Raw genomic sequence first — 15,920 nt, forward strand, 5'->3', positions numbered from 1 at the left:
TGTTACAGTCCCGGCCTTCACTTAGAATCATTGGATCATGTGGTGATTCCACATTATGTAGAGGCCAGAGGATGACATCGGATATCTTCCTCTATCCCTCTCCATCTTGCTTGTTGAGACAGTGCTTCCCATTGATACTGGAGCGCATCCACTTTGGCTAAGTTGGAGCCCAGTGAGCCCTTAGGATCTGCTCCTTTCCATCCCACAGTGCCGGGGTTACAGGCACTGAAGGCCATGCACGATTGCTGTGCAGAGTCTGGTGAGGCTGAACTCAGGCCCTCTTGCTTTCACAGCAGGCATTTCTTCACACCCAGCTATAACTCCTGCCCCTACGCTGAAGCATTTGAGGGACCATTATGATGTTTCCATAGCTCTCTGTTGTTAATTTCTTATCACCTTCTTGAATAAAAATGGCTGTTCAAATTTGAGTTTGCACCCGCCTACAGATAACAAAATTCTCGTAGACCCCTAGTATTTAGACTTACATTATTTTAATTGTGGCCAATGTATAATATGTATATAAACAAACCAGGCACAAATGTCCTCCTTGTAGCTATAATGGAAATAAGATATAAGTGCCTTGGAGCTGGAGACATGGCCCAGCAGTTAAGAGCACTGACTGAGCCTGGTGTGGTGACACACGCCTTTAATACGGGGGAATTGAGTTTGATTTCCAGCATCCAGACAGCCACTAACAATCTTCTGTAGCTCCACTTCAAGGGGATCCAATGCCATCTTCTTGCTTCCCAGGGCACCAGGCACACATGTGGTAAACAGACATACATGCAGGCAAAATACCTGCATAAATATAAATAAGTATTTTTTTAAATATAAACACCTCTAGAAGCTGCTGCACAACTACCAAACTAAGAGTGTACCTACACAGCGCTAACAGCACCTCTGTTGCTGCTTATCTCCAATATATGCATATATATATATGCATATATTTACATATATGTGTGCATACATTACGCCCCCCCAGATTTGCTGCAATTATCTGTCTCCCTTTGCACACTGACAGATGGAGCCTGAGTGGGGCAGGTGTTTGGAGTCTGTCTTTCTAAATAGATGTGCTGTACTGTGAGCCTCACCTTACTCTAACGGCAACACTGGGGACGAGTTGGTAAGGCAGCATGCATTTTACCCTCAGTGGGCACAAATGTATTGCTTTGGGGTGAAGTCACACTTAGATCTTTTCTCCTCAGCCCAGGAAATTTGAGCTCCCATTCACTCGATAGTAGAGCTCGGTTTCTGGGGCCAGCGTGGTGGTTCTTTAGAATTTGCATGCCCATCTTTATTGTAATGCCATCAAAATGAAAACTCAGAAAGTCAGTAACTTTGATGTACAGCTCAGTGACGATGCACTGGTTACCTGGTATACACATAGCCCTGAGCTCCATCCCTAAATGCTGTAAAAAGGAAAAGGAAAGCATGGCAATATTCTCACTGGGGAGGTTTTTTCCTGACTCTTGCTTCAAGCCATGCAAGCCTGGAATGAACAGACTACTAGCTGGAAAGTTTGTTTGTTTGTTTGTTGTTTTGTTTTTGTTTTTGTTTTTCAAGCTTGGCTTCTTCCTGTAGCCCTGGCTGTCCTGAATTTGTTTGCAGGCCAGGCTGGCCTCAAACTCACAAGAGATCCTTCCTCCTGCCTCTCCCTCCCAAGTCCTGGGATTAAAGGTATCCATCACTACACCCAGCCTCGCTGGAAACTCTTTGAGGGACCTCCCTCCTTTCTGTGGTCCCCTCTTTACAGGGCAGAGGAAGTGCAGGACCTTGTTCGAATTCCGAGTGGCACAGAAATGCCAGGCCACCCAGGATTCACTTTGGAATAGTACTGGCTCCCCAGTGACACACAGCAACAGTGCAGCAGGACAGACAGACACGAAGCTTCCAGAACTGCCCAGTTGAGTTGGGCAGTTTAATCAATAAGTTATTTCACATATCTCCATAAGAAAACAAAGAAGAATGTATCATGCAACAGGCTGCAAAGCTGACCTAAATTTTTAAGATAAAACTACAGATATCAAAGAAATATTGGCTTTGTTGGGCTGCTGGAGGCCAGGCCCCAGCTCCAGGCTCAGAAGGGAAAGTGAGACAGGAAAGAGAACCAAGCATTCTGTCACTAGGCCACAAGCACTTGACAGACATGCTTTCCAGGTGTGCGCTACTGGCTGGGTTCACTGTCAGTCCACGCTGGACCCTGCCCAGCTTGCTCAACAAGAAAGTGACCCTCACTAGAGCGCTGGCCTTCCTGGCTGGCAAAGGAAGGGTTTGTTTGTAAGAGCAAATTTTACAGAAAATTAGGGCTTCTCAAAACGTTGTCAGCAAAGAGCTCAGGAGACGACTCAGTCAGTAAAGTGCCTGCTGCACAAGCTTAAGTGAGTACTTAAGCTCACATCTCCAGCACCCACATGAATTAACTGCCACGTTAAGCCCAGTGCCGGGGAGGGAGAGACAAGCTGATATCTGGCCGAGAGACCTTGTCTCAATAAATGAGGTAGGCAGCCCCTGAGGAACAACACCCAAGGTAGAAATGTGGTCTCCAAATGCATACAGCACACATATGTACGCACACACACACAGGCACACACACACACACACACACACGCACCCCTACCTTCTTTAGATGGACATGGTGGCATGTGCCTGTAATCCCAGCACCCAGGAGGCAGAGGCAGGAGAATTGCTGCAAGTTTGAAGTTAGTGTTATGTACATATTGAGTTCCAGGCCAGGCAGGCCTACATAGGAGATACTATCTCAAAACAAAGACACTTGGGCTCTTCTGGTCCCCACAGCAGAAGAGTGAAGCCTGCAGTTTTGTTAAATGTTGTCTGTATTTAATTGCCTTTTATTTTACCCTTGGCAGGTTTTTAGTTAAGGACTACATGTTTTGGATGGAAGAGTCACTGAGAATTTCTCCATCCCCAGGACATACTTCAAACATTCAGAACCAGGACAGGAATAGAAAAGAACATCAGAGACTAGCACTCATTTCCTCCTTCTTTCCTTCCTCCCTTCCTTCTTTTCTTCTATCCTTCTTTCCTTCTTTCTCCTTCTCCCTCTCTCCTTTCTGAAAAAGGGTCTCACTGTGTAACCCTGGTTAGTCTGGAACTGCTGTGTAGACAAGGCTAGCCTTAAACTCAGAGACCTGCCTGCCTCTGCCTCTCCAGTGCTGAGATTAAAGGCTTGAGACACCTACTCAAGTCTTTTCTCTTATTTTTTGAGACCAAGTTTCTCACTGAACCTGAAAACAGATCCAGTGAGCTAGGCTGGCTGGCCAATGGGCTTCAGGGACCTCCCTGTCTCCAGCCTCCTAAGGCTGAGGTTACAAAACTGTGCTGCCATGACTGGTTTCTGGCTTGGGTCTGGATATCTGACCTCAAGACCTTGTGTTTGTGTGGCAGGCGCTGCAGTGGCCCAGCCATCCACAAATCTAGAGCTCTCCATCTAACATATGAAAGCATTTTCAGGAAAGTGTGGGTACCACACCCACATGGCTAGTGTGTGCCTCACTCATCAGCCCCAGCTTCTCCATTCCTACTGGGCTGAAGACAGAGCTACATAGTGGAGGCCGCCAGCACCTTTTCTGTCAGGAACACCAATAAAGAAGCCTCCCTCTAAAGACCGTCTCTGCCTGCCCACGAGGGAGGCTGGTACTGTGGTCATCAGAGACAGAGCTTACCCCTCCCTTCCAACAGGAACATCTGCGGAGAACATGCTCATGGCTGTGCATGTACACACATCAGCTAGGAATGCAGGCCCCCCTGCTCAGGCCTCTCCTCTCCCGCCCAGCAGACCCAAGGCAGACTTCCTGGAGCAGGGCTGCCTTGGTAAGAGGGGCCCGGGCTTAGAACCTGTGTGGACGACCCTGGAACTTCCATGTGTGTGTGGGAGTACAGAACACCATCTTCTTTATGGAGTCTACTCTAGATCAAGTGTGCTGCTGGAGGCTGGGAAAGTAAGGTGTGTTTAGAGTGTAGTCCCGGAGCCTTCTTACGAAGGGCAGGTGACACTGTGGGAGGTTATAGGACAGCTGCAATAAATAGATAGATAGATAGATAGATAGATAGATAGATAGATAGATAGATAGATAGATAGATAAATAGATAAATAAATAAAATCACTGAGGAGCACAAAGCAGAAAAGAGGAAGCTGTGTGTACAATACTTGAAAGGCCAAAGCCCTGTGCATGACAGTGTCATTATTAAAACTTGACCTGACTGGCCTGTCCCAATCACTGCTTTTCTCGTGTCGCAACTATGCCAGCATTTTTTCAATAGTGTATTTTAAATAGATTAACTTAGGCGTTGAATGTGTCACTTTAATAGGAAGCTTTACATCTGTGACAATAATTGGAAAACTTTGTATCGTTATCCATAAACTGAAAAAAAAAAAAGTAAGTGTAGTGAAAATGAACTGCCAACGTGTTCCAGCTAGAGGGTTAGTTGCAGATTAAGGATTCTGACTCTGAGGCCTGCTTGTTCTCTGTCAAGAGACAGGGAAGTTAGCACACTCTAGGAGGTGTTAAAGACGAATTAACACCAGATACAGATTGTGTAGTCATTAGAATAAAAGAATGGCAAGCTCTCTGAAAAGTCACAAGTGTACACAATTCAGCGCCAAGGCATGCACTTGAAAATGCCACCGAATTCACTTTAAAATATGTCGAATTCATTTCCGTGCCTTAGTCAGGTCTGAAGAGCAACAGCAATGCAACCAGAAGCCAGATGTGGTAGGAAAGGAGGCGGAAGAAGAGGCTCTCTGGAAATCAGCGGAGCAGCCAGGGGCAACAGGTATATTTGAGACTCTCCAAGTGATAGGTCAACCGGTCAGACCCATTTAAGTCACCTTTTCTGGGTTGAGAGATAAGTATTCAGGCAGAGGCAGGCAGATAGATCACTGTGAGTTCAAGGCCAGCCTGGTCTACAGGGCGAGTTCAGGACAGCCAAGACTACACAGAGAAACCCTGTCTCAAAAAAAAAACAAGAGAGAGAGAGGTATTCAGTGAAGTCTATTGTTGAAATAATTTTGACTTTAATTGAAATTACTTGATTATCTTTTCATAATGCCACCTAAAATTAAAATAAGACTTTTTCAACTCTTTGTGTCGAAGGAAACAAGACTTCTTTTTAGAGGCTGTAGCTTTAGCATGTGTTACACTGCACTGTGATCCTGCTGTGCGTATGACTGTCACCTTCGCCAGACGGGGTAGGACCCTCTAGGCAAAGGCCTCCTGTTACTTCTTTTCTCCATTTCCAGGGTCTCTGGGAGACACTTGGCTTATCGCCTCCCACAGTGTTTGCTGCATGAACAGGCCCAGACGGGAGGGGGTGGAAGAAGGAGAAAAAGAGTCAAGTTAAAAATAAATAAATAAATAAACAAACCTAGATTGCTTTGATCTGTTTCCTCAGTGTAACATGGGAGTTTGACTGAGGTTAAGAGACCTGAGATTTTGCCAGCGTAACATGGGCAGTCATAGTACCTGTGCCATAGGGTTAGCGTCAAGATCACATGTGTTAGCAGAGCTGGAGTGATTCACACAGCTCTGGGACACAGCAAACAGTTGCTGGTAGCCGCCATCACCATCATTACCATAGGACAGTACTGATATACTGTCCTATATATACTGATATAAAAATATTATAAATAACTTGTTCAATACAATCAATAAAATTACCTTGCACAAAATTAGCCTGTAAGGACATGTATTTCATATACGCAATGAATATCTTAGGACCCAGAATCACTTTGGAGTTTAGATTTTTAAATGTTTGCATATACACAACGAGATATGTCAGGGACGAGGCCTAGACTAACATGAAATTCATCCCTGGCTCGTCCACACCTAGCCTGATGACAATCTTATTTTAATTTGGCAAAACTTTGTTTTTTTAAATATTTGTATTTGTGTGTACGTATATGATGTGTGTGCATGATAGATGTGCACGTGTGTGCAGTGCATGCCCTTGATGAGGATGCTCGGTGTCCTGTTCGACCACTCCCTACCTTATTCCTTTGAGACAGGCTCTAGCTTAGTTTCATTTCCTAAGCTTCATTTCATCTCACATGAAATACCCCCAACAAAGCAACTTAAGGGAAATAGAATTATTTGGCTCACAACTTGGGCACAGCGCATCATTGCCTGTGCCCCTGCTGCCTCAGCTGCTTCAGTTAACCCTTCCTTGCCCAGGACTGAACCCTCTCACTCAGCCTGTCAGGGAGTTCTTTACCAGCGGTACCGGTCACTTTCCTCCCTCCCATGACCAAAGGCCTGACTACCAGCAGGAGAAAGGAATTGTTTGGGTTCATGGTTGGAGAGGATGTAGCCCATCCTGACAGGGAAGGGGTGGCAGCAGGATAGCTCAGGAGAGTGTGAGAAAGCTTGCTACATGGTATGGACCAGGAAGCTGAGGTGGGAGGGAACATTGCCCATAAGGCCCGCCCCTCAACAACTCTTATCCTGAAAATCTCACAAACATCTAAAACTGGGCCCTTCACCTTGAAGGGATGCTGATCAGCTCTGGTATGGTGAGTGCAGCTCTGGCAGGCCTTGCTGTTTTCCCCAGATTCCCTCTGTCTTGCTGGGAAGGGGGCGGGCCCCCCCGCCAAACAAAAACAAAAACAAAACCTAGATTATATTCCTAAAGCTAGCCACCAAGCTAGCATTCCTTTATTTGACCCCTTTCTCCTGCTGGGGCTGACAACGAAGGTCCAGATAGCAAAGTAATAAAGTTCAGCAATCAAAAATCCCCTTTGGCTCACCTAATTAACAGGCCCAAATAAAATTAAACATCTCATCCTAACACGGGGTTCCCCCCTTAACTTTCATAAACTGCCATTTTTCTATGAACTACGTCTGTCCCCTCTCTAACCAGAGGCAGTCCTTTGTCTCATTCCAGGACAAATACCTGTAAGAGTAACTTTTATCCACCTGAGGTAATTGTCTTAGAGGCTTGCTGCCTCTTGTCTACTAACCTAGGCCTACTCCTCGAAGCTTCCACCCTCCATACAATCTAACCTAGGCCTAAAATGTTTTCATCCCCTGGGACTTACTGCTGAATAAGCTCACCCTTTCTTGTTCTTTCTGAATTTTGGCTGGCTGGTTCAATTCAGTTGTTCTTTCTTAAACATCGCTCCAAGCTCATTGATTCAAACTGGCTTTTCTCACTTCTGTCTGAATTGCCCTACTTGGCCTCAAACTAACTCTATCAATCTGTTCTAATCTTCTGGCTCCTTCTCTGGCTTGTTCTGTCTAGCTTGTTCTCTCTTCAACCTGCCTCTTCTCTCTCTTTCTCTCTCTGTACTGCTCCTTTTAAAGTCACCTCTCCTTCCTCTCTGTTCTCATGAGAGTTGACCTTATCTCATTCTGTCAAATATATCTCCGACTCATTGCTTTGTCTGCCTCTTGATTAGACATCACTTTCAAGCATGGCTGCCTCCTTCTACTAACTAACTTTGCCTTCAATGTTTGGAATTAAAGATGTGCACTAAGGGCATGTCTATATTCCAGGCTGAGGGATTAAAGGTGTATACTAAGGGTATGTTTGTATCCTGGCCAGAGTAGCCTTGTTGCTGGGTTAAAATCCCTCTACAAATATCTTTTACCTATCTCTCTTGCCTTTTTTCTCCCCTCTCCTTTGTTCTCTTCCCCTTCTCCTTCTTCCTCTATCTCCTGTCATTGTCATTTATCCCTGTCCTCTGTTTCTTTGACCCAAATAAATCTCCTTTGTGCTGAGAACTTGGTCGTGGGGGTCCTGAGCCAATACTGATCTCTTACACACTTGATCAAGGAAAAAGTTTTATGGAGGTATTTCTAGTCAATAAAATTACATTTAAAGTTTACAGCTCTGCTCTTCATTCAGCATGTGCCTATGCTAGCATGTATGAGGTTCTGAGTTCCATCTCCAGTAACAAAAAAACAAATTTAAAAGGTAAGGTGTACAATATGATGTTATTAGTAGCTTTTCTTTGTTGTGTACGATGATGGCTGATTCTGGTTGTCAACTTGACACACCTAAGAAGAGGAAACCTCAGCTGAGGAATCGCCTCCCTCAGATTGGTCTGTGTGCTCATCTCTCAGGCATTTTCTTGATTGTTGATTGATGTGGGAAAGCCCAGCCCACTGTGGGTGGTAACATCCCTAGGCAGGTGGGTCTGGCCTGTATAAGAAAGGTAGCTGAGCATGAGTCTGGAAGCAAGCCAGGGGCTTGTCCATGGTTTCTTCTTCAGTGAGTGCCTCATTTTCATTTGATGATGGGCTGTAGATCTTAGAGATCTAAGCCAAATAAACCTCTATGTCTGCCTCCCAAATTGTGTGTGTATGGGGCGGAGCTATTTTGTTTTGTTTTGCTTGTCTTTCAAGACATTTCTCCGGCTGTCCTGGAACTGACTCTTTGGCACAGGCTGGCCTCAAACTGAGAGATCTGCCTGACCTGCCTCCCAAATATTGGGATTAAAGGCGTGTGCCACCACTGCCAGGCTATAATTTTTATATTTTCATTCATATATTCCATTTTTTTTAACTCACACCTATTAACGGTCATTTCTCACTCCTCAGCAGCTATAGGCAACCACCCATCTGCTTTTTGTCTGTTTAGAGCTGACTGATTTTGAACACTACTCACTAATGGAGTCACTTGGAAAGTGGTCTTAGGTGTGTATAGTGGTGTATAGCTGAAGGTCAGCAGACTGAAGGAAGCAGGAGGATCACAAGTTCAAGACTAGCCTGAACTACAAAGCAAGACCCTGTACCCTGTCTCAAAGAAAGCCGAAGAGTAAATGAATAAAAGATAAAATGGGTTACCTTTGGTGACTCGCTTCTTTGATATAGCGAGGTATTTCAAGGCTCATTCGAGTTGTGTCGTATGTAGCTGGTGTTACTGGTGAGACCATGTTTGGTTATCTCTCATGATTTGAAGGGCATTTGGATGTTTTCCATCTCTTGGTTATTCTGAGTATAGCTGCTATGAATATTCATGTGTAAGTTTTTGTGTGGATTCATGTTTTTCAGTTGTCTTGGATATATATACACAGGGATGGAATTGCTGGTTCACGCAGCAACTATAAATTTAACTTTTGGAGGAATTGTCAAACTCTTTTGCAAAGAAGCTGTACTGATTTCCATTCACACCAGTGATGTTTGGGGATTCCAGTTACCAATTCCAACTTACTGACAGTTGTAGTGTCCATTTATCTTTTTAATTTTAGCCATCATGATGTGTTTGAAATAGTATGTCATTGTAGTTTTGATTTACATCTTCTTTTAAAAAAGATTTATTTTATTCTGTATATGAATGTTAGTCTGTATGTATGTTTTTGCACCAAATACATGACTATGGCCTTAGAGGCCAGAAGAGTATGTTTGATCTCATAGAACTGGAATGACAGATGGTTGTGAGCCACCATGTAGGTGCTACGAATGGAACTAGGGTCCCTACGAAGAGCAAGCAGTGCTCTTAGCCACTGAGTCATAGCTCCAGCCCCCTGCTTTTTATTTTTCTAACTCGTGATGTTGGATAATTGCTCAAATGTCTACTGACCATTCATATACCTTCTTTGAAAAAAGTATTTATTAATTAAATTCAGTGATTTACATTCAATATTTGGAAGGAAAAAGAGAAGTTCAGCTATATAGCAACTTTGAGGCCAGCCTCAGGCACGTGGAATCCTGCCTTAAAAACAGAATAAAATTCTTCAGTGTTGCAACTGTGTTTTTTTTTTTTTTAGAACTTATCTGTATATTATGTATACCAAACCTTCTTTGGTTATACAATTTGCACATTTTCTCCTTTTGTGTTGCCACTTAGATGTTTTTTGTATATGTATGTGATATATTGACGAATGTGGATGTGTGCCTACTAGTTCCGGTGCACACATGTGCTTATGTGTGTGCAAGGGGCCAGAGGTCAACATTGGGTGACTTCCTTTTTTTGAGACAAGCTTTCTCTGTGTAGCCCTGGCTGTCCTGGAATTTGCTCTGTAGACCAGACTGGCCTTGAACTCAGAGATCCACCAGAAGAACCTCTGCCTCCTGAGTTCTGGAATTAAAAGTGTATGCTACCACTCTCAGCATTCTGTTGTCCCTTTTTGATGGTGCCAATTCCATCTGTTTGTTTAATCCTTTCTGTACCTACTGTTTCCCTTGCTTTTTATGTAACATCTAAGAAACCATCACCAGCCCTGGGTCATAGGGAGTGACCCTTCTGCTTCTTCTAAGATTCCTATGCTTTTAGCTTTTATTTTTAGATCTTCCATTCATTTTGTATTAAATTTTCTTTATGATATGATACAGGAACTCAACTTCATTCTTTTGCGTAAGGAAATCCAATTATCCAATTGTTATTTGTTGAAAAGGCTATTCATTCCCTCACTGAATTGTCTTGGCTTCTTTGTGAGACGAGCTCAATTGACCATAAACAAAAGGGCTTTCTTCTTGCCATTCAGCCCTTAGTGCAGTTTTAATTAACTTGTATTCCTTTCATTTTGAGTTATACGTTTAAAGCTTATTTTAGTTTTGTTGTGTACGTGAGTTGTTTAATTATAGCATTTGCCAATTTTTGTTTTGTTTTATTTTGTTTTGTTTTGTTTTTTGATTCTTCAGCTCAGACAGCGAGAAAGATGGTTTATTGTACACGAGTTACACGTGGCCACAAGGGAACAGAACTAGTCCAGAATGACAAAGGTCCGGGGCAGAAGGCCAGCGGGACTGATTTGGTTGTAGGGAAGGCAGCCAATTTCTCAGGTGGTCTCGGTGAGATGGTGTTCCAGGTCCATGGTGACGGTATTGCCGACAGGGGCATTAACAGTCCAACAACTTGACCAGTGTCCTGGACTTCAGCATCCTTCACTTCCGCAGCCTTCGTAGTGCACAAGCTAATTTACTTGGACCTCTGCCTCATCTTTCTTCTCTTGCGCTCCTACCTGCGCATTCGCTTCTTCCGCCACTTCGCTCTCATGATGGAGGAGTTTCAAAGATGGTGCTAAGGCCGAGCGAGGCGTTTGCCAAATTTTTAACAGGATACCTTCGGATATTTTTTCCCTCTGGTTTTGAAGGTTTTCAAATATTAGAAAAATCCATCCTTTGTCTCTGACTCAAAGCGCAAGTAGTTTCTTCCTGTTGGTCACTTGTCTTTTGATTTCGATTGTGATGTGTTTTAGTCATGTGAGGAGTTTTTATTTTATTTTATTTTTAGTCAAATGAATCAATTATTTTTGCTATGCCCAGTTTTGTGGTATATTTTGAAAGCCTTTTCCTGCACCTGAGTTGCAGAGTAATTCAGCCACCCTTTTGTATAGTCCTTGCCAGACATCAGTTTTTGGGTTTTTTTTTTTTTTTTAAGATTTATTTATTATTTAGACAACATTCTGCCTGCACACCAGATCTTACTATAGATGGTTATGAGCCACCATGTGGTTTCTGGGAATTGAACTCAGGACCTTTGGAAGAACAGTCAGTGTTCTTAACCTCTGAGTCATCTCTCCAGGCCCAGACATCTAGTTTTATATTTTATTTATTCATTTTGTGACTAAATCTGTAATCCAATTGGAATTTATCCTTGTTTGTAGGGTTGAGAATAAATATAATCTTGGAATTATTTTTCAAATGATTTTCCACTTTAATAATATTGTGATAGTGTTAAAAACTTTTACCTTTGATGCAGTCTCTGGTAGATCAACCATACTCCAGGGCATGGCCCTCTACCTATGAGTAGATAGGCAACACAATTGGAATCAGTGAGCTATAAAAAATAAAAATAAAAAGAGGGCATGCACTTGGGAAGGGTACCGGCAGAGGTTGTATCTGGGAGGAGTTAGGGCTATAAATATGATCACGGTATGCATGTACGAAACTCTCAAAGAATAAAACAATTGTATTTTAAAATGCCACCTTTAGGCTAAGCTCAGTGGTAGACTATGTACATAGCATGTACAGGATTCTGGATTTGTTAATCCCACTGGGTAAGAATCAAACCACTACCACAATTTTTGAGCCAAATCTGAAGCAAGCTTGATTCAAGATTGGCCAGGACCATAGACACTGGCCAGGTCCATACCTGTGATTCCCAGAGAATGGCACCAAATTACATCAGTCAGGGCCTTATGAAGGCAAAACCCACAGGGCTATATACTTCCTGCTTTTGTCCAATCCACAGCAAGCAAACACCCTGATTTACTTTCTGCCTACATACCCCCTGCCTATATGTGATAAAGAGTACATCCTGTGCAATTGGTGCAACCAAGCTTGTTTACAGAAGTGACAACACATGGTTTGTTATATTATATGAACAACCGCCAGGAAGTTATCTGTCCTTGAGCAAGTGGGGCTTACAGGCTACAGGCTCTTTGGTTTTACAAGTTGCTTAAGCACACTAATTTACACTTAAAACATGCTAGCCCTCTCAGGTTCCATCCCCAGCGCCACACACACACACACACACACACACACACACACACACACACAGAGAGAGAGAGAGAGAGAGAGAGAGAGAGAGAGAGCACAGTTCCAGCTGGGCCTGAGTGAGACCAACAGACAAAGCAAAACATAAAGTTCCATCTTTATCATGTACAGTGCAATTCAACCTACCTACCCCATTTAAAAATGTTTGCTATTTTCATTTGGATTGGGTTAGCTTTATCTGCTAATCTGGTGAGAAAGCAGAATCATCCACTTAGAGAACGAAGGATATTTTCCCTTCAGAGCAACCACTTCTGTATCTTTGAAAGTTTTCCTCATATACATATTCCCTTGTCTTACTATTGTAAATTATTTTTCTATGTTATGGGTTATTGCCTGTATTGAAGCTATTAAATTTCTTGTTAGTTTTCTTAAAAATATTTCTTTATTTATTATGTATACAATGTTCTGTCTGCATATAAACCTGCACGCGCTAGAAGAGGGCATCAGATCTCATTATAGATGGTTGTGAGCCACCAGGTGGTTGCTGGGAATTGAACTCAGGACCTCTGGAAGAGCAGCCAGTGCCCTTAACCTCTGAGCCATCTCTCCAGCCGTTGTGTTAGCTTTGTACACTGTACACTGTAGCAGTCTTCTGCTGCTGGGTTTAGTGTTTGCATTGATTTTCTAAGGTTTATCATGTACAGTCATGGCATTGGCAAGTAGAGGTAATTATAATCTATGTTTTCCCATTTTTTTTTTAATTTTTTCTTTATACAGGATCTCATGTAACCCAGTGTAGCTCTGGACTCCTGCTTTTCCTGTCTCCATTCCCTCAATGTTAGGATTGAAGGCATGTACCTTCGCTGGTCTTTTACTGCTTTGTGGTTTCTTCTGTTTCCCACCCTTTCTTCCTCTCTGCCCTGTCCCCACTCCACTTCTATCATTAGATAGGAGAAAAAGAAGGATACAGGGGAGAGAGAAATAGAGATCCTTAAATCTAATTTCTTTCTTCTTCTTTCTTCTTTGCTTATAGCTGATCTTTGCTACTGTATGGGTTCTTCTTTTTCCCATTCTTTATCCTCCAGTTTCACCCCCCTATCACTAGATAGGAGAAAAAGAATGATAGAGGAGAGAGAGATAGAGATCTCTGAATCTAATTTTATTTTTCTTCCTGTTTCTTCTTTGGGCACAACTACAAACAAACTGCAACCAACCTCCTCTGAATGACCAACAACCACCCACCCCACCTATGGGGCTCCAGCATTTATATACCCTCTGAAAGGTTCCCAGAATTCCAAACATCATACAATTGCAGAAAAACCACACCTCTGCTAAAGCACGAAGCAAATCATAGTCAGCTGCTGCAGATAATGGAAACAGCCCCCTATGCCCACACATCGGATTAAAGCACATTCTTATAATATTTCTGTTTCTTAAAGAAACCAAAATAAAAGAATAATACAATGCACTACTAAGGCTGGCTTTTCATTTTCCAATTCTTTTTATTATATGTGTGTGTGTGTGTGTGTGTGTGTGTGTGTGTGTGTGAGTGTGTGTGTATTTTTTTCAAGACAAGATCTCACTCTGTAGACCAGGCTGCCTCAAACTCAGAGATCAGTCTGCCTCTGTTTCCTGATAGCTAGATTAAAGGTGTGTGACAGCCACTATGCCTGGCTAAATCTTGTTTTTCAATTAGCTTACAGAGTAGTAAGACAGTGGTGGCATATACCTTTGATCCCAGCACTCGGGAGGCAGAGTCAGGTGGATCTCTGTGAGTCTGAGACCAGCCTAGTCTACAGTGAGAGTTACAGGAAATCCAGGGATATTACACTGAGAAACCCTTTCTTGAAAAAAAAATAATAATAATAGGTCTCCTTATGGCTTTTCCATACATCCTTAGTTTTAGTGGACTAACCCTTCACTCCACTACTCCTCTCCCTCCCTCTCCTTCTGTGTGTGTGTGTCACACACAGTTTTCTCAATCTTTATGTTTAGCTTAACGTTCTAAAATTTATCTTATTTTATGTGTATGGACATTTTGCCCCCACGTTTGTGTACCTTGGGCATCCCTGGTAGGAATGAATTGGCAGAAGGAATTGGAGTTACAGTTGTGAGCCATCATGTGGATGCTGGGAATAAAACTCAACTCGGTCCTCTGGAAGAGCAGCTGGTGGTCTTCACTGAGGAGCCATCTCTCCAGCCCCTAGCTTAATTGTTCTTGTTTAATTGCATTAGCTTGTATCTCCAGCACAATGCTAAATAGTAAAGGAGTTGAGTGTGTCCTTGCTTTATTCACAGTCTGCAATGTTTTCTGTTAAGACACTGGTTTGGGGGCTGTAGTTTATGTTATGTAATTCGCTTTCCATTTGTTTCCTTAGAGGTTTTTTTGTTTGCATCGATGTTTAATTTCTGTCAAAGCTAGCAATAACCAAGATTTTTCTCTATGATATATAAATACATAGATGTCCACTGGACCACTCTCATAGACTCCTTTGGCTTAGTTATAATTTACCATTTTCTTGATATGTTTTCTGTGTGTGTTTACTAGTAGTTTATTTTATTTAAGGTTTAAAGTTGATATTATAAATGATATTGGCCTAGGCTGTTATCTTAATGTGTATACCATTTGTGTTAGCTTGAGGTGTTAGTGTCTACCTGGCTCATAGAATTTGGTCCAAGACAACCATATCTACATAGTGAGACCTTGTCTGAAAAAAAAAATGAAATTTACCCATTTGGCTCTATTTCAGAACACTTTACGTAGCAATGTGACTTTTACTGACTGGCCACAGTTCTTTTGTGGGTGTGAGAGTGTGGTTTTTGACATGGGCAGTCCCTCCATACCAATACTGTTCTTATCATTTCCTAGAAATTGTTTTTTTTTCATCTTTAGTGAGGTTGTTTGTCAACTATATTTTCCTAAAACATTCATTCCATTACACACACACACACACACACACACACACACACACACACATTTTAATTTTCAGGGTTTTTCTTTTATCGTTCCATTAGGCTTTCACAAATGTTGTGCAGGCTGACTATATTAGGGGAAATGACCTATGAGGTGGCGATCTGCTCAGAGGGCTAAGGTTTCCCGGATGGGACTGCTGACCTTATAAAAAAGATCCATGGCCAGATGTGGTGGCACACGCCCAGAATCCCTGGACTTGGGAGGCAGAAGCAGGAGGATCTGAAAGCTCAGGGCCAGCCTGGTCTACATAACAGGTTCAGGGTATCATCTGTGAACCAGACAGTCATTCCACTGTACTCTGAATCCGTATCTGCTGGAAATCTGTAAAGTCTCCAGGTTCAAGTATGTTGTCACAACATTTAAATGGACCAAGACACAGTTGGTATGTACAATGGAGTCAATTTTCTGGCTTCCTCAGCAGTAACAGTGTCTTCCCTGGCCATTTCCTGTTCTGTATATATCTGTGCTTTGTCCCCTCACACATATGTAAGGTGGAATTATCTAGTCGATTGTTTATTTTATGATATTCAAAGAACCACAATTTTTGT

The sequence above is a fragment of the Psammomys obesus genome, unplaced genomic scaffold (assembly GCF_907164565.1).
Source record: "Psammomys obesus unplaced genomic scaffold, mPsaObe1.curated_primary_1811, whole genome shotgun sequence".
NCBI classification, from domain to species: Eukaryota; Metazoa; Chordata; class Mammalia; order Rodentia; family Muridae; genus Psammomys; species Psammomys obesus.